Raw genomic sequence first — 17,084 nt, forward strand, 5'->3', positions numbered from 1 at the left:
AAACAGTTAAAAAAAAAAAGGGTATATGTCACACATCCTTTTCAAACCATATGACAATGTCTTCACACTGCTATCTTCTCCCTCCCACTCTCAGAACTGTCTGGAGCGCTTCACTATGATTAACCTCTCAAAACACCTGCGCCACTGTCCTCCCATCTATTTTCATTGTGATTGTCATATAGGCAAAATCCTACTTCTCTTTACTGCCCTCTGCCATGATTTCTCATAACTGCACCAAAAACAAAAGTTACAGACTCAGCACAGGTTTCATGCTAACCAGAGGGAATTTTAATATGAAATAGTGATATGGGAGATGGACAGGAAACCCAAGCCCAGATGCCAATGTTCAGGAAAATGTGTTATATCCTTTAAAAGATCCTGTATGGGCCAACTCTCTTGTCAGCCTTGTTTTCATCTAAAATACATTCCTTATCTTTCCAGAGATAATGGTTCTTTAAAAAATTCATCCCTAAATTCAGGGTTGGTCTCAGGTTCTAAAGTCTGTTTTCTTTCTTCGATAGGGCAACCCTCAGGTCTCAATAATCTTCAAGGTTACATTTATTTTCTCATGTCCAAGATGCTTGGAATAGTCCAGGATGGCCTTTTGTTTTCCAAATCAGGGTCCCTCTGACTCTACCTCAAGCCTGACTGACCTTCCTTGTTTTACTGGGACAGATCTCATTCTTTTATGGAGTATTTTCCCCCACTCTTGTTTCCTGAGTGAAAATGAAAAGAGCAAATCTCTATACTTGACAGCATTTTTTTTTTCAATAGTTTTATGGTTCGGTTTTCTGGAATTTCCTGCTAATCCTCAAATCCATTCTAATTTATAACTGGAGAAGAGAAATGAACCATGGGATACTAAACAAACAAACAAAAGTCTGATAGCAATAACAAGTGACAGATCTTAGGGAAAAAGAGGAGCAATGAGAAACATAGATATCTGCCAGGATTTTTGGCAAAAAGAGAGCTACAGCTTACACATAGTATCAAGTCATTAGGTAGTTAGAATAGGAAAAAGGAGGCCAAAATCCCAGTGGCTAAAAGACAACGGGAAAAGCCCAGAAAAATGGAACAAAAGAAAATCCACTCACTCCATAAGGAGCCCCAGGTGAAACAAACATGCCCTCCTCCTGCTAGCCCTCATTTGCGTAGGGCAGGCTCAAGGGGGAGCCAAGACAGATTGAGGCCTTTACTTTGGGGTCAGCGCGCCCTCACGCCTTGAGGGTATACAGTACTTCGTTTACTGAATAAAATTCTGAGCTGTAACACTGGTTCTCTGTTTCAAACCTTTGTTGTGCTGAAACAGAACTGAGGAAGTTACACACTTTGCTGACAGTCAAGGGAACGGGGAGAAAGAATGTTTTCATACTGTAGCACAGAATTGATATAAAATAATTACCCTGAGTCATCAAGTCAGTGCTTAACTATGTTTAATCAACTGTCTATATTAAGGCAGGGAAGAATAGAATAAAATTTATAAAACTATCTGTATATATTTTATATTCTTATGTCTAACCTAAATTCTGAATAATTTGGTTGTTTCTGAATTAATTCTTGTGATTATATCACAATACCAGCTGGGTCACTTCTGAACTAGCTAAATGTTGTCATTTTCCTACCCTGACTCATGCTGATATTCAGTTATGGAGTATAACAAATGATCCTTTCAAGAAGTAGGATTCACTTATTTTTCTTGAAATGCATTAGTCTGCTAAACTGCTATTTAGCAGACAATTGCTAAGCACAATTCAGTTTTAAAATCCTATTAGTAATTTGTAAATTTAGAATTAGTAAATTTTTGCTAGTTTAATATCTATCAAGTTGGTTTTAGTTTAATTCTGTAGTTGAGTCCTCCAGTTCTGGACTTCAGTAATATAACAAACATCATATCATTTATCATACTCTCAGTTTGCTCTATACTATACACATAACTGAAGTGAAAAGCAGATATTGGCAGTAATGTCTTCTGGTATGTTAAAAAACAGACTACTAGCTATATCTTAATCCTGCCACTAATTATCTGACCTGGCAATTATTTGGTTTCCCTGTGTCTCTTCTTGCTTAACTGGAAAAATAGCAAATTTACTCTCAGTCTTGATGTTGATATTAAAATATATATTGAAGAGCTGCTTTTAAAATTGACAGAAAATAGATGATCATTTTTTATTATTTTTCATAGTCACAGGATTATAGCTGTTATGTAATGAGGAGAAAAGTTCCCCTATCATTTTCCTACCCCAATTATTTTCTCATTACAGGGATGTGCTAAAATATGGCTTTGGAAACCTGATTGATGATTTTGGACTTGGCTTTGGAAACCTGATTGATGGTTTTGAACTTACTCTTTTAGAGAAGTACTACAGTAACTGCTGATAGCATTATTAGGATTGTCTAATCTGTATGAAAGTCTTCCCTGATAGCTCAGTTGGTAAAGAATCTGCCTGCAAACAGGAGACCCTGGTTCAATTCCTGCGTCAGGAAGATCTGCTGGACAAGGGATAGGCTGCCCACTCCAGTATTCTTGGGCTTCCTTTATGGCTCAGCTGGTAAAGAAGCTGCCTGCAATGCCAGAGACCTGCGTTCAGTCCCTGGGTTGGGAAGATTCCCTGGTGAAGGGAACGGTTACCCACTCCAGTATCCTGGCCTGGAAAATTCCATGGACTGTATAGTCCATGGAATCACAAAGAGTCAGACATGATTGAGTGACTTTCACTTTCTTCTTTCAATCTGTATGAAATAATAGAAAAGAATACCCCATGTACATTAAAGAGAGAATTTTCCCTGAGTCTATTTTATGTTTTTGTATATGTATGAAGAGGGGCATAGTAACAATACCGAAGGACAGAGAATTACTATTTGACAATAATTCTGCCATTTATGTAATAAAAAATGCAACATCCTTATTTCTCATTAGCAAAACATCAAGGGCTCTGGATATTGTGAAAGTTTCCCTTTAAGTTATGATAGGAGCCCAGAACAATGCTGTATGGACTCCTCTCTGGTTAGCACAGAAAGGTGAGTTGTATTTGATTTGCAGTTTTATTATTATCAACTCATGCATTTTTTTTCCTGTGCATTGTTGGTTTTTAATCTCTTCATTAATTCTGCTCAAAGGTATTGAGAAAGACTTTGAATTTGAGGGAGTACAATATCTGAGTCTTAGAGAATAAATTGTATTTTGAAAGACCAGTGAAAAGATGGTATCTAGTTATATATTTTAGAATTATGTAAAACTACATAGAATATATATTAAATATTCTAGTTGATATATAAAAGAGCAGAAATAAATAGCATGTTTATGGAAACGAGAGATTCAGTGGGTTTGGAAATTCAGCAGGCTTATGAAGAAAAATTGTGAGCAATAGACTGTAAAGGTGTACTGAGGGAGAAGATAAGATTGTGGAAGTATTCTGAATGCCCTATTTATTTTGGATTTTACTTTATGTGTAGTGGAGAAATATTGGCACTTTTAATTGTGGAAGCAAGATTTGTATGTGACAAGCAGTTTGTATTTTAACAATTTAATCCATGCCTGACTGGATGAAGATATGGAAGAGACACAACTGTCTGAGGAAATAGAGACTCAGTTGATTTCTCTTGGTTAATGGAGAAAGAATAGATGTTTAAGAGTCTTAGAGGGAAATGATCCATAGAACTTCTTGACATGCTAAACATAAGGTAAAATAGAAAAGAGAATCAAAAATGACTCTGGAACATAATAGGTCACATAGCTGAGAGAAATGGTGATATCACTTATTGGGATGAAAAATCTAGAAACAAGAGTATGTTGTCAGTGGTTCTTGGGTTGTGTTCAAATGTATCCATTTAGTATGAAGTCTGACTTTTTTAAAAAGTGAAACTGTTCTAGATGCTGAAAACAAGAACCGTAGTGCTATTGGAGATGAAACCACAAACAGTAGAGACATTGCTTTCAGAGTAAAGAAGTTCAGGGTGTCAGAAGGCTCATAAATATTAAATTCATCAATTTATTTATTAGGTAATTAGCATGAGATAGGCTAGGGATGGAGTAATCCTTTTTCCTAGGCAACAATCTTTGAAATCCCCACCTTGGAGCCACTTCCTCAAAGCATGGCCACTTGAGCAGTGGCAAGAGCAATTTGGAACTTGCTCAAGGTACGTGTTTAGATCCCACCCATTACCTACTAAATCAGGAATTCTGGCATTTGGGGGCCAGAATCTACGATTTAAGAATATCACCAGGTGATTCTGATTCACTCCAAAGGGGCTCAATCTTGATTGCACATTAGAATCATCTGGGGATTATTAAAATATACTGTCTCCTGGACCACACTCAGTGATTTGACTGTAGACAAGTGTGTGACCTGGGCATCAAGACCGGGAATTTTGAAAGTTCCCCAGGTGATACTAATGTGCAGCCAGGGCTGAGAAGTGCAGTTCTGAAGAGTAATGACAAAGGAATCCTAAGAGGAGTGTAACTCAAACTTTAAAGTGCAAACCAAACGTCTAGTTTACTCTTAAAAGTGCAGATTCTGATGCAAGTCTGGGGTGCAGCCTGAGAGTCTGCATTGCTAGTCTGCTGCTCTGAGCAGTGTGTGACCACAGACCACGCTTCAAGGAGCAAAGCTCTAGAGCAGATTTGCCAGACATATATGATACATCTTCCACAGTTTGAACAACGGATTAGCTGGGGGTGACTAGTTTGGTGTAAGGATTGGTTGCTCAGGAAGAGATATCAGAAGTGGGAGTAGAAGACAGTAGAGTTTGCAAACATGTTCAGTTTTTACAATGTTTTTAGATCAATGACAAAACACAAGTACTTTAAAAAAAAATGTTGTCTTTGTTGTTCAGTCATTAAGTCACATCTGACCCTTTGCAACCCATGGGCTGCAGCATGCCAGGCTCCTCTGTCCTTCACTGTCTCCCTGTGTTTACTCAAATTCACGTCCATTGAGTCAGTGATGCTATCTAACCATCTCATCCTTTATTGTCCCTTTCTTCTCCGGCCCTCAATCTTTCCCAGAATCAGAGTCTTTTCCAATGAGTGAGCTCTTTCTATCAGGTGACCAAAGTAATGAAGCTTCAGCATCAGTCCTTCCAGCAAATATTCAGGGTTGATTTCCTTTAGAATTGACTGGTTTGATCTCCTTTACAGTTCAAGGAACTCTTAAGAGTCTTCTCCAGCACTTTTAAAAAAAGACTGGTCTTTAAATAAAAATACTGGACCAAGTGAAACAGGTCAAAATCAAATTTTTGCAAGTTGGCACCAAGAGAATCATTGGGTTATCATTTTTTTGCCATGTTTTCCTGGAGACAATGTGAGTTTAAGTTTCTAGTATAACTTTGATTGTCCTACTAAATGTCATTCTCGAAGGATTAACCTATATGTGCTGATACTAATCCATTCACAGGTCTATAGGAAAGTATTTCTATTTTGGGGTTTTCACTTTAGTAAAAGTCAACCTATAATTTTGGAACTTCAGAACTATGGGGGAAAAGATCCCCAAAGTGGACTATATAGCATTTTTTGCCACTTTTGAAGAAATGTGCCTTGGTAGTTTTAATGAAGTTTTGATTTAAACTTCATTGGTGGGAATACATGTAAATCCATGGCTAATTCATTTCAATGTATGACAAAAACCACTGCAATGATGTAAAGTAATTAGCCTCCAACTAATAAAAATAAATGAAAAAAAAGGGCTCATTATAGTGAAAAATAAATAAATAAATAAATAAATAAATAAACTTCATTGGTGGTTGAAGGAAACCAATTTGGCTGCCTCCCTTTACAGATGACAGTAGTCAAATCATCACTTGTCTACTGGGCCCAGCAATATCTTAATTAGCAAAGGGTTGATCTGAGTCTGAGGTGACAACTTACCCTCTGGCTCTTGAATTCTATTTGCTTCTTCGTTAATCAAAAGAAAAATAAATATGTTAGAATGATTAAATAAGAGCTCTGCCTTTCCGTCAAATGTTTAGGCTTCTGGAGTTAGGAGACATGGGCATTTCCTATTGTAAATTACATTCTACTGATTAACTTATTAGTAAACGGGCGAACTGATCTTGCATGGAAAAAGGATGAGAGATTAATTGTGCTTAGTAAATATTAAAATGAATTGATCCAAAATTGAGTTAGATACCATGCATTCCTAATATGAGTTAACCCCAAAATATAAAGCCATCTCCCATTTTCCCAAGGAGAAGGTCCAAAAGGTTTGTGATTTTTTTATTAACTATACCATAATTGTAAAATATTAACTTTTAACATTTAATTTGTTAAATGTTATAAGACATATTCAAAATAACTTATATAATTACCTTACTTATATAGAAGTATGCTTTTTCACATTTCTTGCAAACACATTATTTGCTTTTCATGATGTATCTTAAAAAGTAGCCTCATTGCCTTCAGAGTTGCTTGCTGAATCGTTTTCACAGAGAGAACATAATTTGGTCTGACCACATTTTTTTTAGATAGAACACATTTTGGATTAGTATTAATATTTGTTATTCTCACTGGAAAATTTATCCTGAGAGCATATAATCACAAAACTTTAACACATTTTTTATATTGTCCTGTGTGCATGCATTTATGATCTCCAAAACATAACCACACTTTCTGCTTTTTAAGTAAATTTTACAAGCCTTGTTTACAGTAACTCTTGCAGTTGTGAAGTCATCCCAGTGAGAGTAATGAAGAAATCTGTATTAAAGTTTTTTTCTTGTTTCGTTCATCAATTTATTTAGTTAATAATTTAATGTTACTATTGAATTTGTGATTTCAGACTAACATATTTTCTTTCCCAAACAGTATTTGATTAGTCCAAATTTAGTAAATTGAAAGAGGATGAGCTATAACTAGACTTTGTAAGAACTTAGATATAAAATAACTAACTATATCCTCTTATCTGAGGGTTAATATTTTAGGAGGAAAAAACCTTTGGTTTATATTTGTGTAAGGCCAGCAGTAATAATAAGGTATAATTCATAGAAGTTTATCATTGTTTTAAAGCAAATCCATACTAATTATCATGACTTCTGAATTCTACATTCAATTTTATGTTGTATTTTTATCTGAAACTGATTACAATGAATAAAAATTATAATAAGAAACTTAGGAAATTCTCTAAAGGTTTGATATATTGTATAAAAGTGATATACATACTTTCTTTCATTAGACTGAGTCCCCTGTGGAATATACTCTAGTTATGATATGTGGGAGCAAATATAATTCAACCTTAATCTTAGGACTTTTTTCCTTTAAATGTAGTAATGTCTAAATTTGACCCTATGGTAAAAAATTATTTTGATCTGTATATCAACAACTTTTGCTAATGCAAAAACAAACTCAGAATTGCAGCAGCTTTCCACAATATACACTTTTTTAATTGTTGTGTATGTAACTAGAAAGCTGTTCTTTGCTGGGCATCAGTGAGCTCAGCCCAGCTCTATGAGTCCTTCCTTGCGTGCCTCTAACCATTGCGAAGGAAGCGCCACCATCTGAGAGGTGATGATCTTGTGGCCGAAAGGCAACAGCTTAGGTAAGACAGAGCCAACCCAGACAGAGCGTTAAAGCTTCTAATTGTATGCACATCTACTCACACTCTGCTGACTAAAGGAAGTCTCATGGCTAAGCCAATGTCATTGGAGCAAGAGGATATACTCCCTATCAATGGGAAGTGTGACAAAGGTGGAGAGGAGGCAAATAATTGTGAGCAAATAATAAATCTACTCTAGCCTGTTAGCTGATAACTAAATCGTTTTGCTGAGTGTCTTGCAATTTGCAAAATATTCTTAAAAATCATTAGAATCATAGTTAATGTAATTGAGTAGGTAGGACACACACTGTTTTTGAGTACCTATAGTGGCCATGAAATCAGATGAAGGTCAATCATATGAAATATGAAGATCATATGAGATTTGAGAAAAGATACTGAATATATTTTCTAATGTACTTATATTTCCTCATGATGCCATCAGAAAGAATTTCCTTCATGGTTGTTAACTTCTCAGAATAATTTTCACGTCTGAAGCCTGTTTGGGAGTTTTTCCTTCCTGTGCTATTCTTGTCACTGCAGTACCCAAGTCTGGTTCTCTTCCAGTTCTCCTGGAGATTCTAGGAGGTATTTAATTTCCTTTAGTATTTCTGCTAAAGTAGTTAGGCTAAACCCTTTTCCATATATATCCTATGGAGTGGATATGTAGCTTCAAGAAGTTAATGTATAAGAAGGTACCTAGCATATGGAATGCATTTTAAAAGTCATATCCTTTTCTAGTCCTAGGATTTCCTTATGAAAATGTTGATATATTTGCTACTCTTAAGAAATGCTTTATTGTTAATTTTTTGGCACAATGTCCTCAAACTCTTAAGAACAGCTTACCCTGTTTCAGTGTCAATGATTTTTCTCACTGATACTGAAAGCCTGGGAGTGATAATGAACATAAGTAGAAAAACAATTTTCCCGCCACTTTCTGATGATGTCTCTTAGCCAATCATATGTCCTAGATTATCAGAGGGCAGTTCCAACTTACAATATGCTGCTTCATGTCCTCATAAATATAATTTTATATATAACATGTATGTTTCATGTTTTGCTTCATGAAATATATGCTATCCTTGGAGCTTCCAGCTTGGTGAATATGGAGATTCAGGGAAAGGCATGCCATAGAAGAGGTCATGAAAGCTCCTGCCCTTTCCTATAACCTCAACACATGCATCTCTTCCATCTGGTTGTTCCTGAGTAACATCCTTTTGTAACAAACCAGTCATCTAGTTTTGGGTTCAGCTCCCAGATGATGTGTTCCTTCTTAGACAACTTGACAGAAGAATTAGGAGAGGATACAGAAAGCAAAATTTATGATGATTATAAATTTGTGACCAAGAAAGCCCTTCAAAATATAGGGCTCATATATCCTGTTGGATCACTTTTTTCTCTGGGCTTATATGCATGGAGTTTTCATGGATACAACTCTATTATAAGACTCATGAAATGCACAATAATCCATGTGCTCATGAAGCATATGGGAAAGATAAGATCCACAAAAGACAAAAGAAGCACGTGCAAGAAGAATCCAATTAAAGAAATTGCCAAAAGTTGACAAAGAGCTAGCACTTAATTGAGGAAGAGGAGGAGAAGCAAAAATCTGCATAGAAGAACAAAGTTAAGAGCCCTCTTAATATTCTTTCTTACGAGTGATGGTTTAAAAGTTACATTTGAGAGAACTGACTTCCAAGGAGACAAACAAAAGTGAAGAATTTAGACCTTTGAATTCACCCTGCTTAAAAATTATTGGAAAAAGGAAGAAGAAACTAAGATTCCTAGAGCAACAAGAACTTCATGAAAAAGAACATAAAGAACTGGGAGGAAAACAAAGTGATGCAGAAACTTTTGAGTTCAGATGTTGAAAAGAACTGTGTCGAAGAGGTCAGGAAACAACACAGACTTCTCCACCAAGCAGAAGCAGCAGGAAGGACTCACGGAGGACTATCAGATGGTCCACAAGTTCCAGTTTTATGTGATCAAAGCTGGAGAAGAGCTCGGAAGCTTCAAAGATACAGCCACAAAGCAGAAGCTGATGAAGAAAACTCTTGAAGATTGTTTGAAACTTGAAGTAGAAAATGGACCACTGGGTGTTTTGGACACAACAATTGACATTCACATGAAAGAGTTTTGAACAGTAGAAGCGATAGGTGGCTGAGAAGCTCCACCAACAAGAAAGGAAAACACCTCCTGGTTCAGCCATTCGCCAAAGTTAAGACACAAAAGAGGATGTCTGTTTCTTTGAGCAGCCAGGGATTGGAAGGAGTGCTTCTCCTTCAAACTGATCATCATCAGAATACATCAAGTGCTTCCCTAGTGGTTCAGCAGTAAAGAATCTGCCTGCAATGCAGGAGCCAAAGGAGATGTGGATTTGCCCCCTGGGTCAGGAAGATCCCCTGGAGGAGGGCATGACAACCCACTCCAGTATTCTTGCCTGGAGAATCCCATGGACAGAGAGCCTGACTGGCTACAGTCCGTGGGGTCACAAAGAGTCGGGCACAACTTGGCAAGCATGCACAGAGTACATTAAACACAAATTGGGGGAATGTCCACTTTTAATGTTTTATGTAAATTCCACCTACAACTAAAATTTAAGATTTGAACACTTGTTCCTATATCTTATAGGTAAAACTTTGAAACTGAACCCCTTCCCCCACCAAATGGTCCTTGCGTCACCCCCAGGGTGCTTTTTATGAGTTGTTGTTCCCCATAGACATTGTTATTTTCTCATGGTTTTCATCAAGTAATTCAGGTTGTTATTTTTTAATATTGTGTTATATATATTCATTTATTTTTATTAGTTGGAGCCTAATTACTTTACAATATTGTAGTGGTTTTTGCCAGAGGATGTGGAGGGAGGTGGGAGGGGGGATCAGGATGGGGAACACATGTAAATCCATGGCTGATTCATGTAATATTTTTTTTAACATGATATGAGTGTCATGAAAGGTTATCCTGTGCTAAAATGAAAATTGATCATGCCCTGGGGACTTCTTTTCTTCCAATGCCTGCCTCCATTCACTATCCAGTCAGCAGCAGTGGGAACTGCAGACCAGTCTTCCAGTGGTGAGTGGAGCTCTCCATTCTTCAGTAGGAAACTGCTGGATAGGCACCGAGGACCCCTCCCACCTTCAGACCGGCCTGGAACCTGGGATTGAGTAGCAGTAAATTTGAGAGCTGGAGCAGTTCATTCATCCTGAAATCCCTCCTTTGTAACAGCCTTTTTTTTTTTTTCCCATTTATTTTTATTAGTTGGAGGCTAATTACTTTACAACATTGCAGTGGTTTTTGTCATACATTGAAATGAATTAGCCATGGATTTACATGTATTCCCCATCCCGGTCCCCCCTCCCACCTCCCTCTCCACCCGATCCCTCTGGGTCTTCCCAGTGCACCAGGCCCGAGCACTTGTCTCATGCATCCAACCTGGGCTGGTGATCTGTTTCACCCTCGATAATATACATGTTTCGATGCTGTTCTCTTGAAACATCCCACCCTCGTCTTCTCCCACAGAGTCCACAAGTCTGTAACAGCCTTTTATGCAACAGCCTGAGCTTCCTTTCCGTCCCTTTAGGGCCTCTGAAGAAGTAGAGATCACACGTGACCTTCCATGGGTGTTCACAGGAGAAGGTGCCATACTTGTGCCGAACTTTCTGGGTCAGCACCCACCCGCTCAGACTCACCAGTGAGCCCCCTTGGAGAGCACGGTCTCTGTCTTCCCCATCACAGCCTTCACGTGGTGCAGAGGAGAGTCCGTATTCTGCTGAGTGCCTGCAGGCAAGTTCACACGAGGCGTCCCTGTGGGAGGCTAGTGACCAACCCTGGGTCAGTCACCACCAGAAACCATGGTTCGCAGAAGGTTGCCTGGATCTGGCTGCTGAAGATTCCAGGAGTTAAGTGGCCAGCAATCGGAGTGGCTCCAGTGGCAGCTGCAAACTTTATTTAGCACAGTTCAATCGCCAGTATTCCTCGATTATGCGATACTGGTATTAGCTGAGTTTGCCAGCAAAAGCTTCTAAGCTTTTCCCAGTTTCCCTACAGATTAATGAATTAGATTCCACTTTTTGTTGTTGTTGATATGCTGTTCCATTTGGAAGTCAAGGTTAATGTCACCTTGTGGGTTACTGCTGCAAGGAGTCTGTGGACATCCTTATCTCTCATTAGCAAAACATCAAGGTCTCTGGATGTCATGAAAGTTTCCCTTTAAGTTACAATAGGAGCCCAGAACAATGCTGTATGGAGTCCTCTCTGGTTAGTGCAGAAAGGTGAGTTATATTTTTATTTGTACTTTTATTATTATCAACTCACACATTTTTTCATGTGCATTGTTGGTTTATATGTCTTCACTAGTGAATGATCATGATGTTTTCCAGTTTTTCTTTAGAGACTGATTTTTGCAAAGTTGGAAACAACTTTTATGTAACAGCTAGCTTCAACACTAATCCCTCAAATGGGTTGCTAAAATACTTTCTCAGTTTAGACTTTCTTTTTTAAATTGTTTAACAAAAATCTTGTTAAAATTATTTTAAAAAGCAACTTTTATTTTTTTTATAGTTTTTGGTAAAAAAAAAGTGAGGTACTGAAAATATATTTTTCTGGAAAACTAATCTAGCAGTGGTAGGCAGGATTGATTAGATAAGGAAAGCTCAATTAGTACATCAGTTCATAATTGAAAAATGAGACAAGGTTCTGCAGTCAAAAGCCAGAGAGGGAAACAAAACTTAATGAATAAGTGTCAAATACCTTTTAAAGGATGTGGTGCTAATGGTAAAGAACCCACCTGCCAGAACAGGAGATGTAAAGAGATGTGGGTTTGATCCCTGGGTCGGGAAAATCCCCAGAGGAGGGCATGGCAACCCACGCCAGTATTCTTGCCTGGAGAATCCCTTGGACAGAGGAGCCTGGTGGGCTACAGTCCATGGGGTCTCAGAGTTGGACACGACTGAACTACTTAGCATGCACACAAACCTTTTAAGGGAAGAATGATAGGAATTGGTTCAATGTACAATCTAAAGAGATATATCACAAATGATTCCAGAATTTGAGACTGAGAAGAATGTACCAGTGCTAGAAACATAAAATGTTGGTATTCTGCCCCATTGTTTTTCTCAAAGTTTGTTTTATTCTATTTTAAATAAACAGTTTATGGTGACAACAGTCTACAAATATGAACAGTGAAGAGTCTTGGGAATTTTTTTTCTGTCTTTGAAACACATTCTTAAATAACCAAACTCATGTTTTGTTATATTTCATTATAACCACTAATTGTGTTGTTAGCTAGTGGCTACCAGATAAACAGGATTTTCTGTCTTCGCTCTAACTTCCTACTATAGCTGTGCTACTCCTCCTGTCCCCATTGGTACCAGGTCATAGGTGAGTGGTTGCAATGATCTGCTGTGACATGAGACCCCAGCCTCCCGATCTACTTTCATTTCTGCCCCTATATTCCAGAATTACCTCCCACTACATATCTAAGCCCAAGCATACTGGATATATGGAATCATGTGAAATGGCAAATATTCTGGCTGATCAGGAGCCTGGAAGGAAAATGGTTAAAAGATCAAGGAGGTCTGGTGTAGAGGCATGTGGATCGACATAGGAGAATGGGCACATGTGGAGAACAAAAAGCAGCACTGAAGCCTTGCTGTCTCTGGGTATAGGACCATGACACCTTGTTCATAAAAGATTGTCACAGGAATCCCATAGAATGTATTCTTTCCTACTTTCTCTGTCCATCTGACAATGCCTTATCCACAATTCTGAAATCCCAAGATCTCTGACATCCAACAGTTATTTTTCTTTTTGCAAACTCATTTGGCAGCAGAAAATTAGTTGAAGTGACATGATGACATTTATAGCTTTAATTATCATTAATAAAGCCAATAAGTTAAAGAACCCAGATGTCACATGATTTTCCAATACAGTAAAGATTACAATGGTGAGAAGAGCACCAACATTGCTAAGAATTCAGGTGACGACTCTCTCCTGCAGCCTGGAGCAGGAGAATGTGTTATAAGGCTAAACTCACTAGGAACAGAAGAAATGAGTAAAATCCCAAAACAATAAAGGCTGGTAGTATTGCTTAACCATTAGAAGCCTGGTGGGTGCGACTGATGATAATGACCCTCATGCCCTCTATCACTTTTTCACCAGCTCCTGTTCCTCAGCTCACATCTCTGGTTGCAACAAAGATCATTTACAACCAGCTGATGGAGGGGTTGCGTTCATGAATGGGTAAGCTGGAGATATGGGTACAAGACAGAATTATATGACAACACTACTATAGCTTTATTCAAGGATAAGACAGTGATGGTAGGAAATCATCTCAATGATCAGAGGTTTCAGACGGTGCCCTACTCATCCATCTTGTGGGGATATAGAAGTGGTCCAAGCTTAGAAGATATGTGGAATTCTGGGCAATGGGAAGTGGCTTGGTTGATCAGGGTCCTGGAAAGAGAAATGTTGAAAGATCAGTTTCAGTGAGTTCTGGCTAGAGATGTGGGTTTGGACATGTGAGTATGGTCACACACTGTGGATGTATTTGTAGCACATGTTAATGCCCACCAGAGATATCCACCATGAAAACAACACTAAACACCCCGGTAAATAAACTTGAATTGACCAACTTACATGAGCCAGCCTCTGTCATCATCCACCCCAGTGCTGACACACGAGGAACATAAAAGAAGTATCCATGATGACAGAGTTGGAGGCTATGCAACAGTTTGGGCTCCTACCTGCCAAAGCCACAGAATATCCCACCTGCCAGAAACAGAGACCTTTGTGGAGCTGTCTATATGGCACCAGCTGGTCAGTGGGAGGCCAGCAGAATACACTAGACTCTTTCCACCTTGGAAGGTTTACAGATTCGTTTTGATTAGAACAGACATGGAGTTATGTCTACATAACTTTATGTCTACATAGCTGTTATGTCCATAACAGCTACAGTTATGGAGTCATTTTTCCTACCCATGAATCCCTAGCCAGCACCATTGTTCTAGGATCTATAAAACATATGACTCATCACTACAAGACTCCACAAATATTATGTCAGGTCAAAGGACCCATTCTATTGAAAAGGGGAATCGTTGATGGTCTGTGACACATGATCCACACAGTGGCACGCAGAAGCTACTGGCCAGATAGAGCAACGGAATTGCCTGCTGCAGGATAAGGAAGTATGTACAAGTTCAGAGATGATGTGTTATAGTGACGTCATTCCTTCTGGACATAGTGTCCCCTCTAATTCAGAGGTCTTTATATGATGCTGTGTCCCTAGTAAATAGAATGTATAAATCCAGAAACCAAAGCGCAGACGCAGGATTAATCCCACTTGTCATCAGTCTAAGTGACTCACCTGGCAAATGTGTGCTTCCCATCCCTGCCACTCTGGGTCCTCTTCCCTCAAAAAAGAAGCATATCCACCAGGACATGACAAGACCTCTACTCAACTGTCAGCTAAGGGTTGCCTCCTACATGCATCATGTTCCTCTTGCAAATGACCAGAGTATGAATGGAGTTAGTACGTTGATAGGAGTAACTGACCATTTTCACCAGTAGAAGTAATACAAAGTGGGCAGGGAGCAATATGTCTATACTCAAATGATCATTGGGGTACCTCTTGGTGCCCACTTCCCAAGTTTTGGTGGTCAATGGAAAAGTTTGGTGGAAAAACTTAGTAATATTTTTCTGAATAGAGCTAGGTTATCTGGGACTCAGAAACCTCAGGGATGTTAGTCTGGATCATGCCACGGGAATGATAAACGTCCTTCCATGGACCTCTGTCTCAGAGTCAGATTCCTGTGGAACCTAGTCTGAGATTCACATTTATTTAAAGGTCATTCCTCCAACAGGCTGGAAATGTCATGTACTATGTGGTATAATGGGCTTCCCCAGTGGCTCAGATGGTGAAGAATCTGCCTGCAATGCAGGAGACCTGGGTTCAATCCCTGGGTTGGGAAGATCTTCTGGAGGACGGCATGGCAACCCACTCCAGTATTCTTGCCTGGAGAATCCCCGTGGACAGAGGAGCCTGGCGGGCTACAGTCGATGGGGTCACAAAGAGTCAGACATGACTGAGCGACTAAGCACGTACACACATATGGTGTAAATATTGTTTTCCTTTTTAAAAATTTGAAAAGCTTCTAATTTTTAAGTTTTGTTGGCCCCAATGTTTTCAGAAAAGGGATTTCAGACTTGTGTTTATTAAATAAAATGGAATAGGGGGAAGAGGCCATAAGGATTATATTATAGAACTTTTATGCATCTTTTATATTTGCTTGTGATCCACACTTCCACCCTTTGTCTTCTTTCTTCTTTGGGAAAATCAGTCTTCTACTACTGCCTGATTCAGGAAACTTTCGTAGGCTTTGCTCTCCAAGGTGTTGACTAAGAAGATGCAAAAAGTAAGAGTGTGAGTTGAGTTTTATTTGGGTCAAAATGAGTACTGCAGTCCAGGAGAGAGCACCTCAGATCACTCTGAGAGACTCCTCCAAAGAGGTAGTAGGGGAAGGTCACTATATAAGATTTTGGTGAAGGGGAAATTCAGTGCAATGAAGTGCTTGCTTTACAAGAAGTTTTCTGCTGGTCAGGAGCAGTTGGTGTCACCATGAATGGATTTAGTGCTTTTCTAGGTATAAGGAGATGTAAGGATCGGGATCATGAAATCAGTTCCTGAAAGTAACAAACCATCTAAAGACCTGTTCTGCCAGCTTCCCTGGAGCACAGAGTGCCTCCCTCTCCACCCTGAATTCCCCTCGGCGGGTGTTGAAGGTCCGCAGTTGCAGAAGCGCAGGCGCAGTCTCTGCAGAGGCACATGGCAGACGCCATTGCTGTTGTTCAGTCGCTGGCAGACGCTCTTGGTAAGTGCTGATTTGTGGTTGACAAAGCTTCACTTTTCCTTCTCATAATCTCCAAACAATGACATCTTAGAAGACCTAATGTTCATCTTTAAATTTTTATTGGATTATATCTTTCCCAGTACAAACATATTATTTTCTAAGAAATATTCTCCTCAAATCTTCTGAATTAAAAATAAGCAAATTATCCTGCACTAACAGTCCATGATTATATAAAGTTTTCCCTTTGATATGTTTCAAAAATTGCTTGGCAAATTTGGAGAATAACCACTGGAGCGAGTACTTATATCTAATAATTAGCAATATTCATCCTATCTACATTCTGAGAGATTGCTTCCATGTAAACACTATGGTTTTTTCATGGACGCATATAAAAGTGTTATCTGGAATTATAGCTCCACCAACTGGTAAAACTGACATGAAACTGCAGGATTATATTAGTCTCAAAATGCAATCAGTTTAATTTCCATACTAGAATTCTTACCAAGGCTGTGTTTATAATCAAATATCTCCTCATTTCAGAGCACAATCTGAGCTATTTTTAATTTGGTAATTCTGATGATTTTATTTATGGACCTGATATGGAGTATTTAGATTTGGGGGGAGGGGGAGGAGGCAGGTATAGATACTTCAGAAAGCACACCTTCCTACTATTTATTTTGATTCTTTCAGTTCAGTTCAGTTAGGTCGCTCAGTCGTG

The sequence above is a fragment of the Odocoileus virginianus genome, chromosome 21 (genome assembly GCF_023699985.2).
Source record: "Odocoileus virginianus isolate 20LAN1187 ecotype Illinois chromosome 21, Ovbor_1.2, whole genome shotgun sequence".
NCBI lineage: Eukaryota > Metazoa > Chordata > Mammalia > Artiodactyla > Cervidae > Odocoileus > Odocoileus virginianus.